Source organism: Pseudophryne corroboree, chromosome 1 (assembly GCF_028390025.1).
Source record: "Pseudophryne corroboree isolate aPseCor3 chromosome 1, aPseCor3.hap2, whole genome shotgun sequence".
NCBI lineage: Eukaryota > Metazoa > Chordata > Amphibia > Anura > Myobatrachidae > Pseudophryne > Pseudophryne corroboree.
In genome coordinates, this window is record NC_086444.1 from 1,129,238,581 (window position 1) to 1,129,256,085 (window position 17,505).

The following is a 17,505-nucleotide window of genomic DNA, read 5'->3' on the forward strand; positions in this document are numbered from 1 at the left end:
AATAAAATGGCAGCATTAAGTAATGACACTTCTAATTCCAGGAGTTGATTGCTTTACATATTACAACCTAATGGTCCATACACACGGTGAGATTCGGGCTATACCAGATTCTCACTATGTGACAGGGGCTAGGTCGGCACATAGTCAGTATCGCAAGCACATAATGAGTGTGCTTGCGATACTGACTATGTGCGATTTTGGCTAAGTGTCAATTTTGACTCTCTCTTTTATAGAGATAGTCAAAATTGACTTGCCTGCACAGTCTATCTAGGGTTGCGATGCAGACTGCGCGGGACCATGCATCAGCATCGAATCGGGATCGCAAGGTGACTTTCACCTTGCGATCTGCACTAACTTTTCTTACGATTTTGACTATATAGTCAAAATCGTAAGAAAAAATCTCACCATCAGGAATAAGGAGGTTCAAATGCTCACAGAATGGTTTGTCATTTAGGGAACGGACTTCCACAAAAACAGCACACAGAAAGGCTAAACCACACACAGCTTTGAAGAGACACACCTTGATGGATTAAGATAAATCAAACAGAAGCCCCTGGAGGCGTACACACTAATTAGTGAGATTGCACTTCCACAACCAAAAGGAGGTTTTACATCTATTCTCCATAGATTAGTCTCAGTTGGGATCAAACACAAAACAAACACATAAAAGGGCTATTGTGAAGATACCATTGATAGGTGTTGTGTAATCTACAGTAATTAAGCAAAATTATTCATTGCAGGATTATTATAAACAACAGTGCACAGAAAGATTGTGTCGCTCGTGGCAACCACATAGATGTTTGAATTTATCTGCTAATGTTCATTTATAAAAAATAAAAAAAAGTTAACCAACGGTTCCTGTAGTTACACCAACTATTATGTTGTACAAGCTCCCCATAACATCACTATCTCTGAGATAGAATAAATGTTATTTAATGGTGACAGGCAGCCCACTACACCAGCTGTGGAAAACGGTGCAGTAAGATCTTACTGTAAATGTGTAGTACCCTAAATCGAAGCATTGGATAATACAACACAAAATCTGATTTTCCGAATGTTTGAGACCACAGATCGGTACTTGCTTGACTTTATTGTTAACACAACTACTTGTCCCTTCCTTCCGTAATGTTTTATCCTTTGTACTTGTTCTTGCCTTTGTTCAATTCCCTCACTTTTTTTTTCTTTTCTTTTCAACATTTGTATAATATAACTTTACGTGGTTGGTATTTCCCCATTATCTCTGAGAGGTCTTATCTTCATGATGACGCTACATTATTGTATTAATAAAGATAATTCCCGAACAAACACCTCCTGTCCAGTTGTGGCTTTATGGTACATTTTGAAACCCATGTAGACAGAAAGATATTTTATTTAATAGGTCTAGGTCATCTATGTATTTTTAATTTGTCCACTTTAGTATGTTAGTCAACTTTTGTTATTTGTCTTTTAAACACTATGAGGGAGATGTATGAAACCTTGGAAAGAGATAATGTACCAACCAAACAGCTCCCAACTCATTTTTCAAACACAGCCTATAACATGGCAGAGGTGTCCTCACACATCTTGCCTCAATACGTCACACAGCAGCAGATGCCTGGCATGAGTGAGCCCACAGGTCCCGTGCGGATGTAGAATTGTATGTCAGCGGCCCGGCTCCCTGCATACCGGCACCGGAATCCCGACCGCCAGCATACCGACAGCGCGGTGAGCGCAAATGAGCCCCTTGCAGGCTCGCTGTGGCCACGGTGGCGTGCTATTTATTCTCCCTCCAGGGGGGTCGTGGACCCCAAGAGGGAGATAAAGTGTCGGTATGCCGGCTGTCGGGATTCCGGCACCGGTATACTGTGCGCCGGGATCCCGACAGCCGGCAAATTGAAGACCACCCGTCCCGTGCAACTCCGCATCGGGTGTCTTTTTTTTGCCAAAAATCAGTCATATTTTCTACAAAAACACTGTACCGTAGCATTTTGTATGCAGATACAACAGCGTTCGCACACAGAATATAGGCATGCCGCATATTTTAATCAGCAAAAGCCGCTTGTGCATCCTATTCACATCGTTTTGTGAATAAGACGCACATTAATGGAAGAAAATTGCATGAATAGACTTTTAGCACTACCAGGTGACACCAAGGCATGGCTCGAAGGGCTGTTTAACGTGAAGGGAGGCTAGATGTAAGAGGACACATCTGTAGGATCTGATTGGTTGGTGCTCTTTTTCCAAGGCTTGATAGAGCGCCCCCTTTATATTAATACATAGTAGTCATCGACAAAAATCACCCCAAGAGTGGGGGCACACGTAGCGCACCAGTTGCCTACACAGGAGTAGAGCCTGCCATGAATTCAGCAACAAACTTGATATTATGATCAAAATGTTGCATGGTTTTGAACGAAGGCCCAGAATTATCAAGCCTTGGAGAGTGATAAATTGCAGGGTGATAAAGTACCAACCAATCAGCTCCTAGCTGTCAGTTTTTAAACATCCTGTGACATGGCAGTTAGGAGCTGATTGGTTGATACTTTATCACCCTGCAATTTACCACTCTCCAAGGCTTGATAAATCTGGGCCTAAATAATGATTGATATTAAAAACGTAATAATGAAAGAAAACAAACAATATACACACAAATCCATTAGATAAATATACTACTACTTTGTACATTTAACCCCTAAAAGATGGGCATAGCTTCCAGACATTTTTCCATAGGAAAGCAGTGAGGTCCTCCTGATGGATTAGACCCATTAGCAGCATTAGAGGTTTCAGAGCGCATTAATGGGACATTTTATTTTTACTAAAGAGCTAAAAATTGACCCTTTATTGAGGCAGATTTGCACAAAACTGGAAATCACACAGTTGATTAACCACAAACTCGGCTTATGTTTCCAGGGACTTAATACACATTTCTTGACCATGCAAATGCTATAATCCCTGCAAAGATCAATTTAATGAGCCTTGTGACCTGTGAGAATTAGAGGGGTAAAATACAAGCTGGATGCCATTATTTCAGTAGCAAAAACATGACTGACTCCCAGATAAAAACGGAGGAGTCCTGGCATTTCAAAGGCTCCACGGGGCCAAGAAAAATAATCTAATTGCTAAAACAGAGCTCAAATTACTGACAAATGGACTCGTTCAGTGCTGGACACAAGAGCATGCAAAGTAAAGGTAACTCAATTATTAATGGTGCACATGCTGTATTTACGCTGGCCTGCAGGTCCAATACAACGGAGGCTGAGAAACTGTACGAGACTAAAGAGCCTCGTCAACAGGCTTAGTGTCTACTGGGCAAAGATATTGAAACCTTCATGCGGAATAATTAGGACTTTAAAGTAATAATGAAAGTAATATAGGGTAGTACGGATGGTGTAATGGTTAGCATTACTGCCTCCCAGCACTGAGGTCATGGGTTCCATTCTCACCAGGCCCTAACTGTGTGGAGTTTGTATATTCTCCCTGTTTTTGTGTGGCTTTCCTCCAGGTACTTCGGTTTCCTCCCACAATCCAAAAATGTACTGGTAGGTTAATTGGCTCCAAACAAACTTAACCCTAGCGTGTATGTATGGGAATATAGATTGTCAGGTGCACTGGGGCAGGTCTCTGTACAGCGCTGCGGATTATGTGTGCAATATATAAATAACTTCTGTGTATCCCATTAGCAGTTGTCAGTTTATCTCCGTGCAGTTCTGGTGCTCTGCAGTGGTATCTCTACACCGTGTGCAATGATTGTATTGGACAATATAAATTGTCATTCACTGCCACAAACACGCATTCAGTAGCTGACCTAAGCACTGGCTCCCTGCAGTCGCCTGGTCACCAGGCTGTGGTATGACATGTTACAGGGGTCCAAGGATGGTGTTTGCTGCCCAAATAACCAAACACGGCCAACCATATTATTCACCAGGACCTCTGTAGTTTAGTGTTTTCTTTCTTCTGTGTTTTAGGTCTTTTATTACAGACATTCCCTAGCCTTGGTATCATCACACCTGATAATTGGACCCCCATGTACTTCTTCACTTGGTGTTCCTAACTAGCAGCGATTCGGCAAAGATCTACTTACACATTTTAACAGGCCTACATGCCCAACAGATGTGAAACCACACACGAGTCAAACGCCACCACTGACATGTATTAAAACGGACTGTCCGAATGATACCACCCACCCACAGTCTCTGTGATCATCTAACATTTACGTCCCCCCCAAAAAAAAACATAGTTGGGAACCTCAAGCAGCGCATCTTGAAAACTCACCCTTTGTAAATGACTGACAGGCCACAACAGGGCGATAATGGTTTGCATTAGGTGCTCTGGCACACATGCTGTCCATTAACGTATCGCACTGACAGCAGATAGCCACTTACACAGCAAAGCCGAGATACCGGTACTGCTGCACATCAGTCACATGTACCATCATGTCAGCAGTAACACTGCCTAGATTACACAACACACGTCAATGACAACACAATGTTGTGGCTCTATGTGGTGACAATTAATGCAGAGATACTATACGTAAAATGTGAAAAAGAAACTAAAAAATGTGAAGAGAAGCTGTAACTGGTATTAGCTGACAGAGCTGCATAGAGCATAATTATGCAAGCCCCATAGTGGAGGCAGGTTTGCTTTGTAAATGTTTGGCACTTTAAAAATACAGGCATACCCACCTGGAATTCCCACACAGCCTACATCTCACAGGCTATTACATAAGCCCCAATCTGTCACTGTTCCAACACTCAGGCACAAAAAGCAGCATCAATAAGATGGTGTCTGGAGCGCTACTAAGGCAGGACAAAAAGGTTAAATGGCAAAGCATGGCATATAATTTATGCTTCCTGTGACATCATTGACCAAACCAGTGCTCATTTTTAAAACTTTACCATTGAATGTACAACTCTGCACATGCGGCTGAAGGGGTGGAACTGGGTGATAACAGAATATTTGCACACAGGCCAATTTGAGTAAGGCTGTGTAGTGGGTGCGTTGTTGCGACTGTGTGCTATGCAGAACTGTGCGTACACAAAGATTAGTCTGATTTTGGAAGGATCTTGCATTATCGGGTATATTACAGGGTTGGTGCAAGCGTGCGCTAATAATGATGATGCTTCCACAACTGGGAGAAGTTGCAATGCGGTATTAGCCCCAATATGCCTGACAAGTTTAAGGTATGTGCACTGCCCCAAAGTGAGGAAATCTGTACTGGAAGATACTGATAGACTGCATGGTGGACAAGTTTAGTGGATCAGAAACACTCTGGGGGAGATTCAATGGTTTCCCCAGCAGCGCTGATTAATGGGCACCCGTCTTAGTAATTATATGGGCTCTCCATTCGGGCAGCCATTAGCTGCGGGAGACCTTGACTGCTGGCAGCCTCCTGATATGGCGAGCAGAAATGTGCGAAGTGTGTCTCATTTGGGTGCCCAACCTTTTGTGTTGTACCCAGTACGTTTGTCGAGTTTGGACGTTTTGTGTGGCTAAGCCCGTTGCGGTGCAAAAAGAAAATGGGCGCCAGGCACTGGAACAAACATTTGCATATCGCCCCATCTAAAGTGACTGGCAATATGCAAACACGGGCGTCAAAAAAAACATTTGAATCGCCCCCTTTGTGCTAGTTTAGGTATTCTTATTCCTACTTTCCTATATATTAATGAATATTAGTACTATAATGAGTTTGTCTTTTGAACACAAACTTACTCTTATACAGGGCAGACTTTACCATTAGTCAAATCTAGACTGCTGCCTAAAACACTAAGGGGGATGTTTCAAACCTCCGGAGAGAGATAAAGAAGCATTCAAGCATCTTCTGTCATTTTACAGGCTGTGCTTTAAAAAATTACAATTAGGAGCAGATTGGTTGTTACTTTATCTCTTTCCAAGGTTTGCTCTCTCTCTCTCCCTAAATGACTGACAATGTCACTTAAAAAAAAAAAAATTATATACCACTGCCATGCCCACGCAGAGTGTCGACTGTTCTCCCGAAATATCACAGCCAAGAATCACACTTAAGGGTCATTCCGTGTCAAATCAACACACTTTTGTTTAAATATTACCTCACCAGCTCAGATTTTGTTCACATTTGGTATATGGAGAGTGCGTGTGTACATATGTAAAAAATAATAATAATAATTTATTATATATATATATATATATATATATATATATACATATATACATATACACATATACACACCAATATACATATATATATATACACAAACACATATATACGCACATACATATACACAGTCTAAGAAAAGTACAAAAATGTATTTAAATATCTCATACCGGGGTATATGCAATTGCGGTCGAATTCCCGAAATTGTCGAATTTCGGGTCATTTTCGACCAAAAAAAAAATTCGCCTATGCAATTCAGTGCTTTCCGACCAAAAAACGGACTTTCAAAATTCGACTTTTTGAAATTCGACTTTTTGCAAATTCGACTTTTCTGCAATGATATAAGTGCTGCAATTCGACCAAAGCATATTCAATTCAAGTTTGGAAATTCGACAGCAGTGCTTTTAGACAGCAAATTCGTCATTTTCAATCCGCCACACTTTGGAGGGTGAAAACAAATAAAAAAAATTTAAACATGGTTTTTTTTGTGTTTTTTTTTTTTGGGAATAGCAGATCTATTTATATTAGAAGGGATTAGGTACTTTTTTTTTTTTTTTTGGAGGCACAAATATTATTTATAATTTTTTTTAAATATTTTTTTTTTTTTATTGCTGGAACGGTACAATCCGAAAAAAAAAATTGCGTGGGGTCCCCCCTCCAAAGCATAACCACCCTCGGGCTCTTCGAGCTGGTCCTGGTTCTAAAAATGCGGGGAAAAAATTGACAGGGGATGCCCCGTATTTTTAAAACCAGCACCGGGCTCTGCGCCTGGTGCTGGTGCCAAAAATACGGGGGACAAAAAGAGTAGGGGTCCCCCGTATTTTTAACACCAGCATCGGGCTCCACTAGCTGGACAGATAATGCCACAGCCGGGGGTCACTTTTATGCCGTGCCCTGCGGCCGTGGCATTAAATATCCAACTAGTCACCCCTGGCCGGGGTACCCTGGGGGAGTGGGGACCCCTTCAATCAAGGGGTCCCCCCCCCCCAGCCACCCAAGGGCCAGGGGTGAAGCCCGAGGCTTTCCCCCCCCATCCAATGGGCTGCGGATGGGAGGGCTGATAGCCTTTTGTGATAATTAAAAGATATTGTTTTTTCCAGTAGTACTACAAGTCCCAGCAAGCCTCCCCCGCAAGCTGGTACTTGGAGAACCACAAGTACCAGCATGCGGGAGAAAAACGGGCCCGCTGGTACCTGTAGTACTACTGGAAAAATAATACCCAAATAAAAAAACAGGACACACACACCGTGAAAGTAAAACTTTATTTCTTACGTCGACACACACATACCTATGTTCACACGCCGACATCGGTCCTCTTCTCCATGTAGAATCCAGGGGTACCTGAAAAAAAAAAGATCAATATACTCACCTCAACCAGGGTCCAGAGATACATCCACGTACTTGTAGAAAATAACAAACCGCAAATACCCGACCAAACGGACTGAAAGGGGTCCCATGCTGACACATGGGACCCCTATCCCCGAATGCAGAGAGACCTGTCAGTGACAGCTGTCACAGAAAGGTCTCTATAGCCAATCAGGAAGCGCAACTTCGTTGCGCTCATCTGATTGGCTCTGTGCGTCTGAGCAGACAGCGCATCGCACAGCCCAGTCCATTATATTCAATGGTGGGAACTTAGCAGCTAGCGGTGAGGTCACCCGCCGGTCAGCGGCTGACCGGCGGGTGACCCCCCCGCTAGCCGCTAAGTTCCCACCATTGAAAGTAATGGAGCGGCTTTGCGATGCGCTGTCACATCACAGACAGCGCACAGCCAATCAGATGAGCGCCACGGAAGTAGCGCTTCCTGATTGGCTGAAGGGACTTCAGTGACAGGAGTCACGTGATGTCCCGGCATTCGGGAGAAAGGGGTCTGATGTGAAAGCATTGGACCCCTTTCTAGTCCGGTATGGATCGGTGTTCGTTTTTTTGTTTTGCCAAGTACGTGGATTATCTCTGGACCTGGATGTACCTCTGGACGCTGGAAGGTGAGTATAATTTTTTCACAGGTACCTCGGATCGTCGGAGACCGTGGCAGTCGGCGTGTCAACATAGGTAAGTATGTGTGTGTCGGCGTATGAAATAAAGTTTTACTTTCACGGTGTGTGTGTCCTGTTTTTATTTGGGTATTTTTTTTCCAGTAGTACTACAGGTACCAGCGGGCCCGTTTTTCTCCCGCATGCTGGTACTTGTGGTTCTCCAAGTACCAGCTTGCGGGGGAGGCTTGCTGGGACTTGTAGTACTAATGGAAAAAACAATATCTTTTTATTATCACAAAAGGCTATCAGCCCCCCCATCCGCAGCCCATTGGATGGGGGGGGGACAGCCTCGGGCTTCACCCCTGGCCCTTGGGTGGCTGGGGGGGGGGGACCCCTTGATTGTAGGGGTCCCCACTCCCCCAGGGTACCCCGGCCAGGGGTGACTAGTTGGGTAGTTAATGCCACGGCCGCAGGGCACGGCATAAAAGTGACCCCCGGCTGTGGCATTATCTGTCCAGCTAGTGGAGCCCGATGCTGGTGTTAAAAATACGGGGGACCCCTACTCTTTTTGTCCCCCGTATTTTTGGCACCAGCACCAGGCGCAGAGCCCGGTGCTGGTTTTAAAAATACGGGGGATCCCTGCCCAATTTTTCCCCTGCATTTTTAGAACCAGGACCAGCTCGAAGAGCCCGAGGCTGGTTATGCTTTGGAGGGGGGACCCCACGCCATTTTTTTTTTTCGTTTTATTCCCGTTTTTTCCCGTTTTTTTAAATCGCGGCAAAATCCGCCAAATCGGCCGATTTTCGCCCGCGATTCTGGCGAATCCGTTTTTCATTGAATATGGTGAATTCCGGAAGCCACCTTCCGGAATTCACCTGGCGAATTTAGTCGAATTAAAAAACGGCGAAAAATTGCCGCGATTCGCCGTGAATTGCATATACCCCACCGTCTCCAAATTATGGCTATGTATGGCAAGTTTTATGTATTATGGCAAGTTTTCAGAAATCTGTCAAAAACCCACAACCAGCATATTTTCATATCGCCATAATAGCGAGTGGTGTCATTTTACTGTGTTTTTTTTAATGCCCTTTCTTATGATATACTGTACAACACAATTGGCTTTGAATTTGGAAATTTCTCTCTCAAACTGAAGTTTTTGATCATGATTATCTCAAAAAGTGAGTCAACAAGAAAGTTTAAAACAATTCAGGTAATCGTCTATACGAATGTTAAATGTTTGTCAAAAAAAAATGGGAGGAAAAAGGACAGTAAGGAGCTGGTTGGCTGGTACTTTATCTCCAACCACTTTATCTTTCTCCAAAGCTTAGTACATATTACAGCAGTTTTTTGCCTTATTGTTTTCAACTTCTACCTACTAATACACTAGTTGAAGTAATATGTGACAGACTGCGGCATGCATGGGTTTTATTAGATACTAATGATCTGCACTAGTTTATTCTTGTAGGTGTGCTGTGCTGCTAAAAACATATGCATTTTATTGGGGACAAAGTGTACACCTATGGGTGTGACCACCTTATAGAGCACAAAAAATATGGACACACATAGTGGATGCTTGTTCTTTACTGTTGACAAGTACATATGCGCTGTCAAACACAATGAAAAACATGTGTGTGTGTGGGGGGGGGGGGGTTCCGTTGATATCGCCGCCCGGGCTACTGTATAAAGTGACTGGAGATTGTGTGGGCAAATATTCAATTGATGCTGGTGTGGTTAGCCGCATAAAGCAGCTAAACCCAACTAAACTAATGGGCACAACACGGAAAGTCCCATTTAAATGCTGAAACTGGTCACTTTTTCGCGCATTTCAGCTCGCTACCCCCTGGGGGTACAAACTTAAATGCAAGTGCCATCTGCTGGCTCCCGACTAAAATAACAATTGAATTCACCCAATGATACTGTCAAATAATTACTAAGCTAGGCATAACTGTCTTTATTATAAGGATTTCCATTTGACATCTACAAGCATAGAAGGAATGCAAGGATTGTTCTAGGAACTATTTAAACCGTGAAATACTTAAATAAGATGTAAATACCTCATTGTGCTCTTTTCCAGTGATATGGCCCGAGTCATGGGTAAAACATTTGTATGTACGTCATAGCTCAAAACAGATTTATTAAACTGCATGTCTCCAACAGCATTATACAATTACATGGCAGCATAATAGCAGCGGCCTGCAACGTACTGGACAATGATTTGATTACTTGAAATCAAATTGGAAAAAAAAAAAAAATACAAAAATAATTGCAATTTCTTAAACAAAATACAATAAAATGTAAAAATGTCAGAAGTGCAATATAGATTTAGTCCTCTTTTTAGTAGAAAATGTAGCATTGCCTCCTCTTTGCCTTAACTGTAGCCAACACTCCCCTGGGAGACTACCTTGTATAGAGGGACGTCAGGGTTCTAAGGAAGAACCAGTGTTCAATATCTTGCACCAACACAGACTCCACCATAGGGGGTTCCAGAAGACAGTTACCACCCTTTTATCTTGAGATAGACATCAGGCAGACAACCCCCTGCTTTTTGCTCTTATATTAATATCTAGGCTATTTTAAAAAGGGGCATGGAAATAGGAAGGCAGGTGTGGCAAGACTAATATCAGGTGGCCAATGTCGCCTTTACTGGCTGTGCCAACCACACTGCCAGCTTAGACAGGTCACACAATGGGATTTCAGAAGATGCCACCTGTGTTTAGAATGATCCATAATGCAGGTTAGTAATGAGCATTACATTGCTACTAAACATTATTGGGCTGATGCAGAGATAAACGCAAGTTGGTTGCAATTACACATGCATGGGCATATGAAACTAAATGCAGATACACACCTGTGTGAGGCAATGTATACATCTTTACAACTGCACCGTCCCTATCCGTAAGCTCATTTCATAGCAACTCTTTATAAGCTGTATCCTATGTGCATGAGATGGGTTGGGTATGATATCCAGTTAGTTGGGATGCCAGCAGTCACATGAACAACACCAGCATACCCACCCCCCACCCTACAGCTCCCAGGGCCCTAAACCTAACATACTGCCGGATACTTCCCTTCAGGATGACTGCGGTCGGTCTTCTGGCGCTGATGTTGAGAGATGTTGACTGCAACCCCATGAGATCTGTTTAAAAGGTTTGGGTATGGAATCCTGATGGTCAGAATCCAGACTGTTAAAATTCCATTAATCTTTGATTAGTTTTCTATGGCTAACCCTATCCTCCACCCGCCTAACCATACCCCCAGCAGCCTAACCCTTAACATCCCCTTTGATACCCTAACCCTAATCTCTCCACCCCCCCTTCCTCCAGCAGCCCAAACCCCAACCCTCCACCACCGTAGCCTAACAGTTGTACTTACCGCTTGAAGTTGTCGTCATTTTCACCTGTCAGGTTCCCACCGCTGGTATTCTGACTGTCGGGATGGAGACTACATCTCATTTAAAAAGCAGGTGTATTTTTACTTATACACAACTATATTGTGCGAAGATGCAAGCACTCTGCTTTGGAGCATGTGCAGTGTGAAAACTCTAGATCCATCAGTAAAACTGACTTGCATTCAACTCACGGAGAAAGACTGTAAATAAGTGGAATGCAGTTTCATACATAAAAATCTAAAAGTGCCATTTTATTCTTTCCTGAATTATACTTACAGCTTTGCTATACAGTAAAACGGTTCCTTACAAGAAATAGTACTGCTAACCCCTTTATAAACCGGGAATGTAGGTTTTGCACATCATGTGATACAAAAGCAGAACTAGCAACCATGCTTGTCGTCTAAGAGTCATCGATCGTACTATAACACATTCACCACATCTCTGGAAACACTGCGGTCATGTCCGCAAATATTAATGTTAATGCATTGGTTCCCAAACGCGGTCCTCAAGGCACCCCAACAGTCCAGGTTTTCAGGATATCCATGCTTAGGCACAAGTGACATAATTAGTACCTCAGTCAGTTTGATTATACCATCTGTGCCCAAGCAGGGAAATCCCGAAAACCTGGACAGTTGTTGTGCCTTGAGGACCGCCTTTGGGAACCACTGTATTAATGTATTATTTTTAAACTAAAAGCCTTGTAATATGTGTGAGCTCTGTTGCCAAACACAATATATATTTTTTGCAGACACTTTAAGAACGCGTGATTTCTATAGTCTGTGTACGGAAAAACACACTAATTGCCATAATGACGGTAGCATTGGGAAATGTTAATGTATGATAGCACCAAATTAAAATTTAGAAGACTGAAGACAACTGAGCAAATTACATTTTTAAATTATTAACCGTAATCAAAAATTTGTAGCCGTCACTTAAGAGAGAAAAAAAAATTTGCAAGTTGTCTCGGAAAAGTAGATTATCTGATCACTGGGAACATCTGTTTAATATTAAGGCAAAGTGAAAGCGAAGGTTTTAATTCAATCTTTTTTTTTCCTTACTTGTTGTTCTACCTTTAATCAATGCCTCGTGAGAGGATCAGCTTTCCGTAAGAAACTGTTAAATATAAAGAAATGTTATTCTAGCATATGCAGAAAATCATCGTTTCATAGTTTTTTGTTTTTTTTCCAAAGCTCGACCACAACTTAAGTGCGGGACATTTCAAGATTGCAATTGCTAGCTCCGTTCCCAAGCAATTTTCAGACAATACCTCCTGTAATGGACCCTGGTTAAAGCATATAGTCCTAAATGGTGAAATTCAGAAAAGTTAGGCTCTTTGCGCATGCAGGGTTAATTTGAATTAAGAACGTATGGAGGCTAATGGCTTGTATGTGAAGTAGTTTCCAAAACAAGTCTGAATAGCCCAATTTAAACTTCAGTATATATCTTTAACAGTGTTAAACATTATATTTCTGTTCTAATAGGATAATAAGTGGGTTATTTTGTTTGCATGGATCACTTTTGATTAACTTCACAAAGATAGCACATACTTTTCTAAGTATTCTCCTTTACTGATATGGTGCTACAAGGAGTCTGCAGTTCCTTTCAAGTACATAAGCAGCGACAGTGTAAACACAAAAACAGTGCATTAGACAGTACAGAACTCTGCAGAACATGGCCTGTATACACAATGCTGCATAGGCAGTTATAACACCAACAAAGGCTGCGGCAGCTGAACCCAAATGTCTGGTGTCGGGATTTGAGGCGCTGGCTATAAATGTGATCTTTCTGACTTGAACCGCTGACTCAGTGATGGTAAGTAAAGGTCACATACCCAGCAGCCACATAACCGTCCAATTTGGCCAACAATGGGAATTAAATTAATTAATGATGAAGTGCAGCCCAACACATTACAATGTTCTGCTGGGCACATATCCTGCCATATAAGGTACCCTGAACATCACAACTTTTTCTGCACAACTGTAAAGTGTGAGGAAAATCTTGCAAAGTTGCATGGCCGAGAATTCAATCACTTCCAATCTGAAAGATCCAATCACTAGTGTCTCGGGCAAGGTGGCATGATCCTAACAAGGCACAATTAGTGCAATCTGCAAATGGCTTCCTATACAGTCACCATTGGAAATTATAAAATTAAATACAATGGGAAGAATTGGCAACCTTAAAAGTTGATTTTATAAACTGCGGTCACACTGCAATCCTGGAATGTAACCAATTTTGGCTAATAAAGGGAAATTGAGTAAAATGACCATCATGGGGTTTGACGGTGCGCCTCCAATTGGAAGGGGTCAAAAAGAACATCGACCCTTCGACTGGCTGCAAAATGCATCTGCATTACAAAGCACGGGGGTCTCACATACCTCTGGGCTGCACTATTATATTCAATTATTTTTTATATTTTTTTTTTCCTTAAATGGAGACTATGTTGCATTTTTAAAAGGACTTCAAGGAAGGGGTAGCATATTACTCATAAATATACAGCTTTAACATGTTATTGATGTAATTTGCTGTTAAATAAACACGAGCAGCTTAGTATTTGTTTGTTGAAGAGCCAGATTATTGTTTCTTTTATAGCCAAACACAAAAGGCTGCTTACAAGGAATCATGAATGGATATACAGCATTCATGTTTGTCATAAATATCTGTGCAAAAGCCAGACAATTTTTTTTCTTTCCGTCATAGATAAGATCGTGAAATGAATAACCCCATTTAAATCCTAGAGTCATATGATGTCCCTGCTAGTCTACTAATTAGATAGATAAAAGGAGGATCTGTACGTTAGCCGATCTTCTACACCAAAGATCAGCCACCTCATTATGCTTCATAAACTATTCCGGGGGAGGAGGTAGGGGGGGGGGGGGGGGGGGGGGGGTGTCATGAAGCAAAGCCAAACTTTACCATCAGATCATAGTTTTGTTCCATGCACTTAGGAGACAGGAAACCGCCCATAGTTGACACAAAAATCAATGTTCTGCTTACAAAATATGCTTAAGTGAAATAAACACTAATGTAATCAGTACAGCAACAAACAAAAAATCATTACAGCTAATTTAAACATTAAAGAGGGATGTGTTGTATAACATGGGTAAAGTGGCTAACACGAGGCTTGAGGCATGCAGAGGAATTTTTTCACAGTGAAAGCGTGACAGACGCCTGGAAATTAAACTTATTATGGTCACCGCTTAAACGTCTTGTGTAACTTAGGGGCCGAATCAGACTTGGATTGTCAAAGTCGAAAAATATTGTAATGCATACACCATGTACTAACCCCCTGCAAATGCCCGCTGCGCGTGCACTTAATCCGCCGTGCGTGCACATATCCGCAATTTGCGTAGGATCGCTCCTGCGATCATGCGCGTGGTATGGGTATTTACGGCGGAGTCTGTGAGCGCATAGAGGGTTATTAGAACATTACATATTTAACCCAAATGGTGTACATTTTAGATATAGCACCCTTGCACCACTTCAGCGAGTATCAACAGTTTAAACAGTTCCAGGACTAAGGGATTCGCCTTTTCATGATAGGAAGGGTCAGATAAAGGTTAGAAGGTGATGTCTAGTATCCAGCTGTAGGGTATTTTAAGGGTAACATTCCGGTGTTGGTTAGAGAAAGATTGCATGTTCCAGCGTATAGTTATGTGCAAAAGTAGAATATAGATATTAACTGTATTTACTGTATATTATGTATGCAGCGGGAATCCAGAGGATACCACCCACAAGAGCAGTTGAGAAAGACATCGCCCACCTTTTCAAATCAACCTATGACCTCTCCTGTAATGTAAAGACACATCTCTGTGTCAAATGGACAATGAGATTACAGTGACCATTGTATTGTGTATTTAAGTTGTGTATAAAAAGCCCATTGTTGCCTGGCCGGTCAGAAGACTCTGAACGCTTTCTACCTGACAAGCGGAGGACCGGCCGGGATGCGTTTGCGAACATTCCCACGTATGTACATTCTCTGTAGCCATTATTCTGTTGTAGATTTATCTGGTTAGCCTGTAGTGTATGATTTGTACTGTTTTACCTTTTGAAATAATCCACTGTGGCCTTAGAACCCTGTGGTTCAACTACATATCGGTGTTGTGTCCTCATTTCCCTGCTAGGGTTTAAAGCGTATTTAACTGTATAAGGTTTATAAGTATTGATAAGGTGTACGCACTGCGGGTACTTTATACCGTCAGCGCTACTTAAGGTTTAAGGTATAACATCATTGCAGTGCTTTGCGGCACAGAGGTTTAAAGTGTAACCATATTATTACATTGTATTACTAATAAGGTTTAAAGGTCATCAATTGTGTGCGCGCGCTGTGCGTACTCTGTACACTCAGCGCGGCGTGTGTACGCCAAGTACGTACCACGTACGGGACCCTGTACGCAAATAGCGTACAAAGTGCGTAGCGCGTGTATTCAGGTAAAAGTGTATCTAGAGGTATAGCTTTATGGTTTAAGATAATATAGACATTATCAATTGGGAGCATCGTCCGGTTTTTCCTCATACCCGCAGCCTAGCAGGTTACAACAGACTTTATCTATCAGCAAAAGGGCGGACAGGTATCCACGTAAGTCTTCTCCTGGTTGTTGGATACTCTGGTAAACCCTACCTCAATTGCTGATATGATGGCGTCTGCTCTGCATGGTTTTGTAGGGATGCTGGTGGGATCCGTAAGGTAAATATACAAAGCTATTTTTAAAGTCTGAATTTCTGTTTGGTGCCAAATGCGCACACATCACACGCATACACCTGTATTTTGTACTTTGCATATCTGCTCGCATTTTTGCCATAAGTATTGATTATTAGATTAATTTTGACCTGTACTGAAAAAATAAGAATTTACTCACAGGTAATTCTATTTCTCGTAGTCCGTAGTGGATGCTGGGGACTCAGTCAGGACCATGGGAAATAGCGGCTCCGCAGGAGACAGGGCACAAAATGTAAAAGTTTGACCACTAGGTGGTGTGTACTGGCTCCTCCCCCTATGACCCTCCTCCAAGCCTCAGTTAGGATACTGTGCCCGGACGAGCGTACACAATAAGGAAGGATTTTGAATCCCGGGTAAGACTCATACCAGCCACACCAATCACACCGTACAACTTGTGATCTGAACCCAGTTAACAGTATGATAACGTAGGAGCCTCTGAAAAGATGGCTCACAACAATAAACAACCCGATTTTTTTGTAACAATAACTATGTACAAGTATTGCAGACAATCCGCACTTGGGATGGGCGCCCAGCATCCACTACGGACTACGAGAAATAGAATTACCGGTGAGTAAATTCTTATTTTCTCTGACGTCCTAGTGGATGCTGGGGACTCCGTCAGGACCATGGGGATTATACCAAAGCTCCCAAACGGGCGGGAGAGTGCGGATGACTCTGCAGCACCGAATGAGAGAACTCCAGGTCCTCCTTAGCCAGGGTATCAAATTTGTAGAATTTTACAAACGTGTTCTCCCCTGACCACGTAGCTGCTCGGCTGAGTTGTAATGCCGAGACCCCTCGGGCAGCCGCCCAAGATGAGCCCACCTTCCTTGTGGAGTGGGCATTGACAGATTTAGGCTGTGGCAGGCCTGCCACAGAATGTGCCAGTTGAATTGTGCTACAAATCCAACGAGCAATCGTCTGCTTAGAAGCAGGAGCACCCAGCTTGTTGGGTGCATACAGTATAAACAGCGAGTCAGATTTTCTGACTCCAGCCGTCCTTGAAATATATATTTTCAATGCTCTGACAACGTCCAGCAACTTGGAATCCTCCAAATCGCTAGTAGCCGCAGGCACCACAATAGGCTGGTTCAGGTGAAACGCTGATACCACCTTAGGCAGAAAATGAGGACGCGTCCTCAATTCTGCCCTGTCCGAATGGAAAATCAGATATGGGCTTTTATACGATAAAGCCGCCAATTCCGACACTCTCCTGGCTGAAGCCAGGGCCAGTAGCATGGTTACTTTCCATGTAAGATATTTCAAATCTACCGATTTGAGTGGCTCAAACCAATGGGATTTGAGAAAATCCAAAACT

General features: G+C 42.6%; 1 protein-coding gene across 2 annotated transcripts in view; it reads right to left on the minus strand.

Moving 5' to 3' along the window:
• Positions 1-17,505, minus strand: part of STX18 (syntaxin 18) — a 308,804-nt gene that overhangs the window by 264,494 nt on the left and 26,805 nt on the right. The window contains exon 1 of one of the 2 annotated variants that reach the window (XM_063923359.1): positions 12,529-12,547. The exons of the other annotated variant lie outside the window; for it this stretch is intronic. The gene's annotated coding sequence lies outside the window, so the exon portion shown is untranslated. Of the gene's footprint in view, positions 1-12,528; positions 12,548-17,505 lie in introns of those variants that run through there. 2 annotated transcript variants of the gene reach the window in all.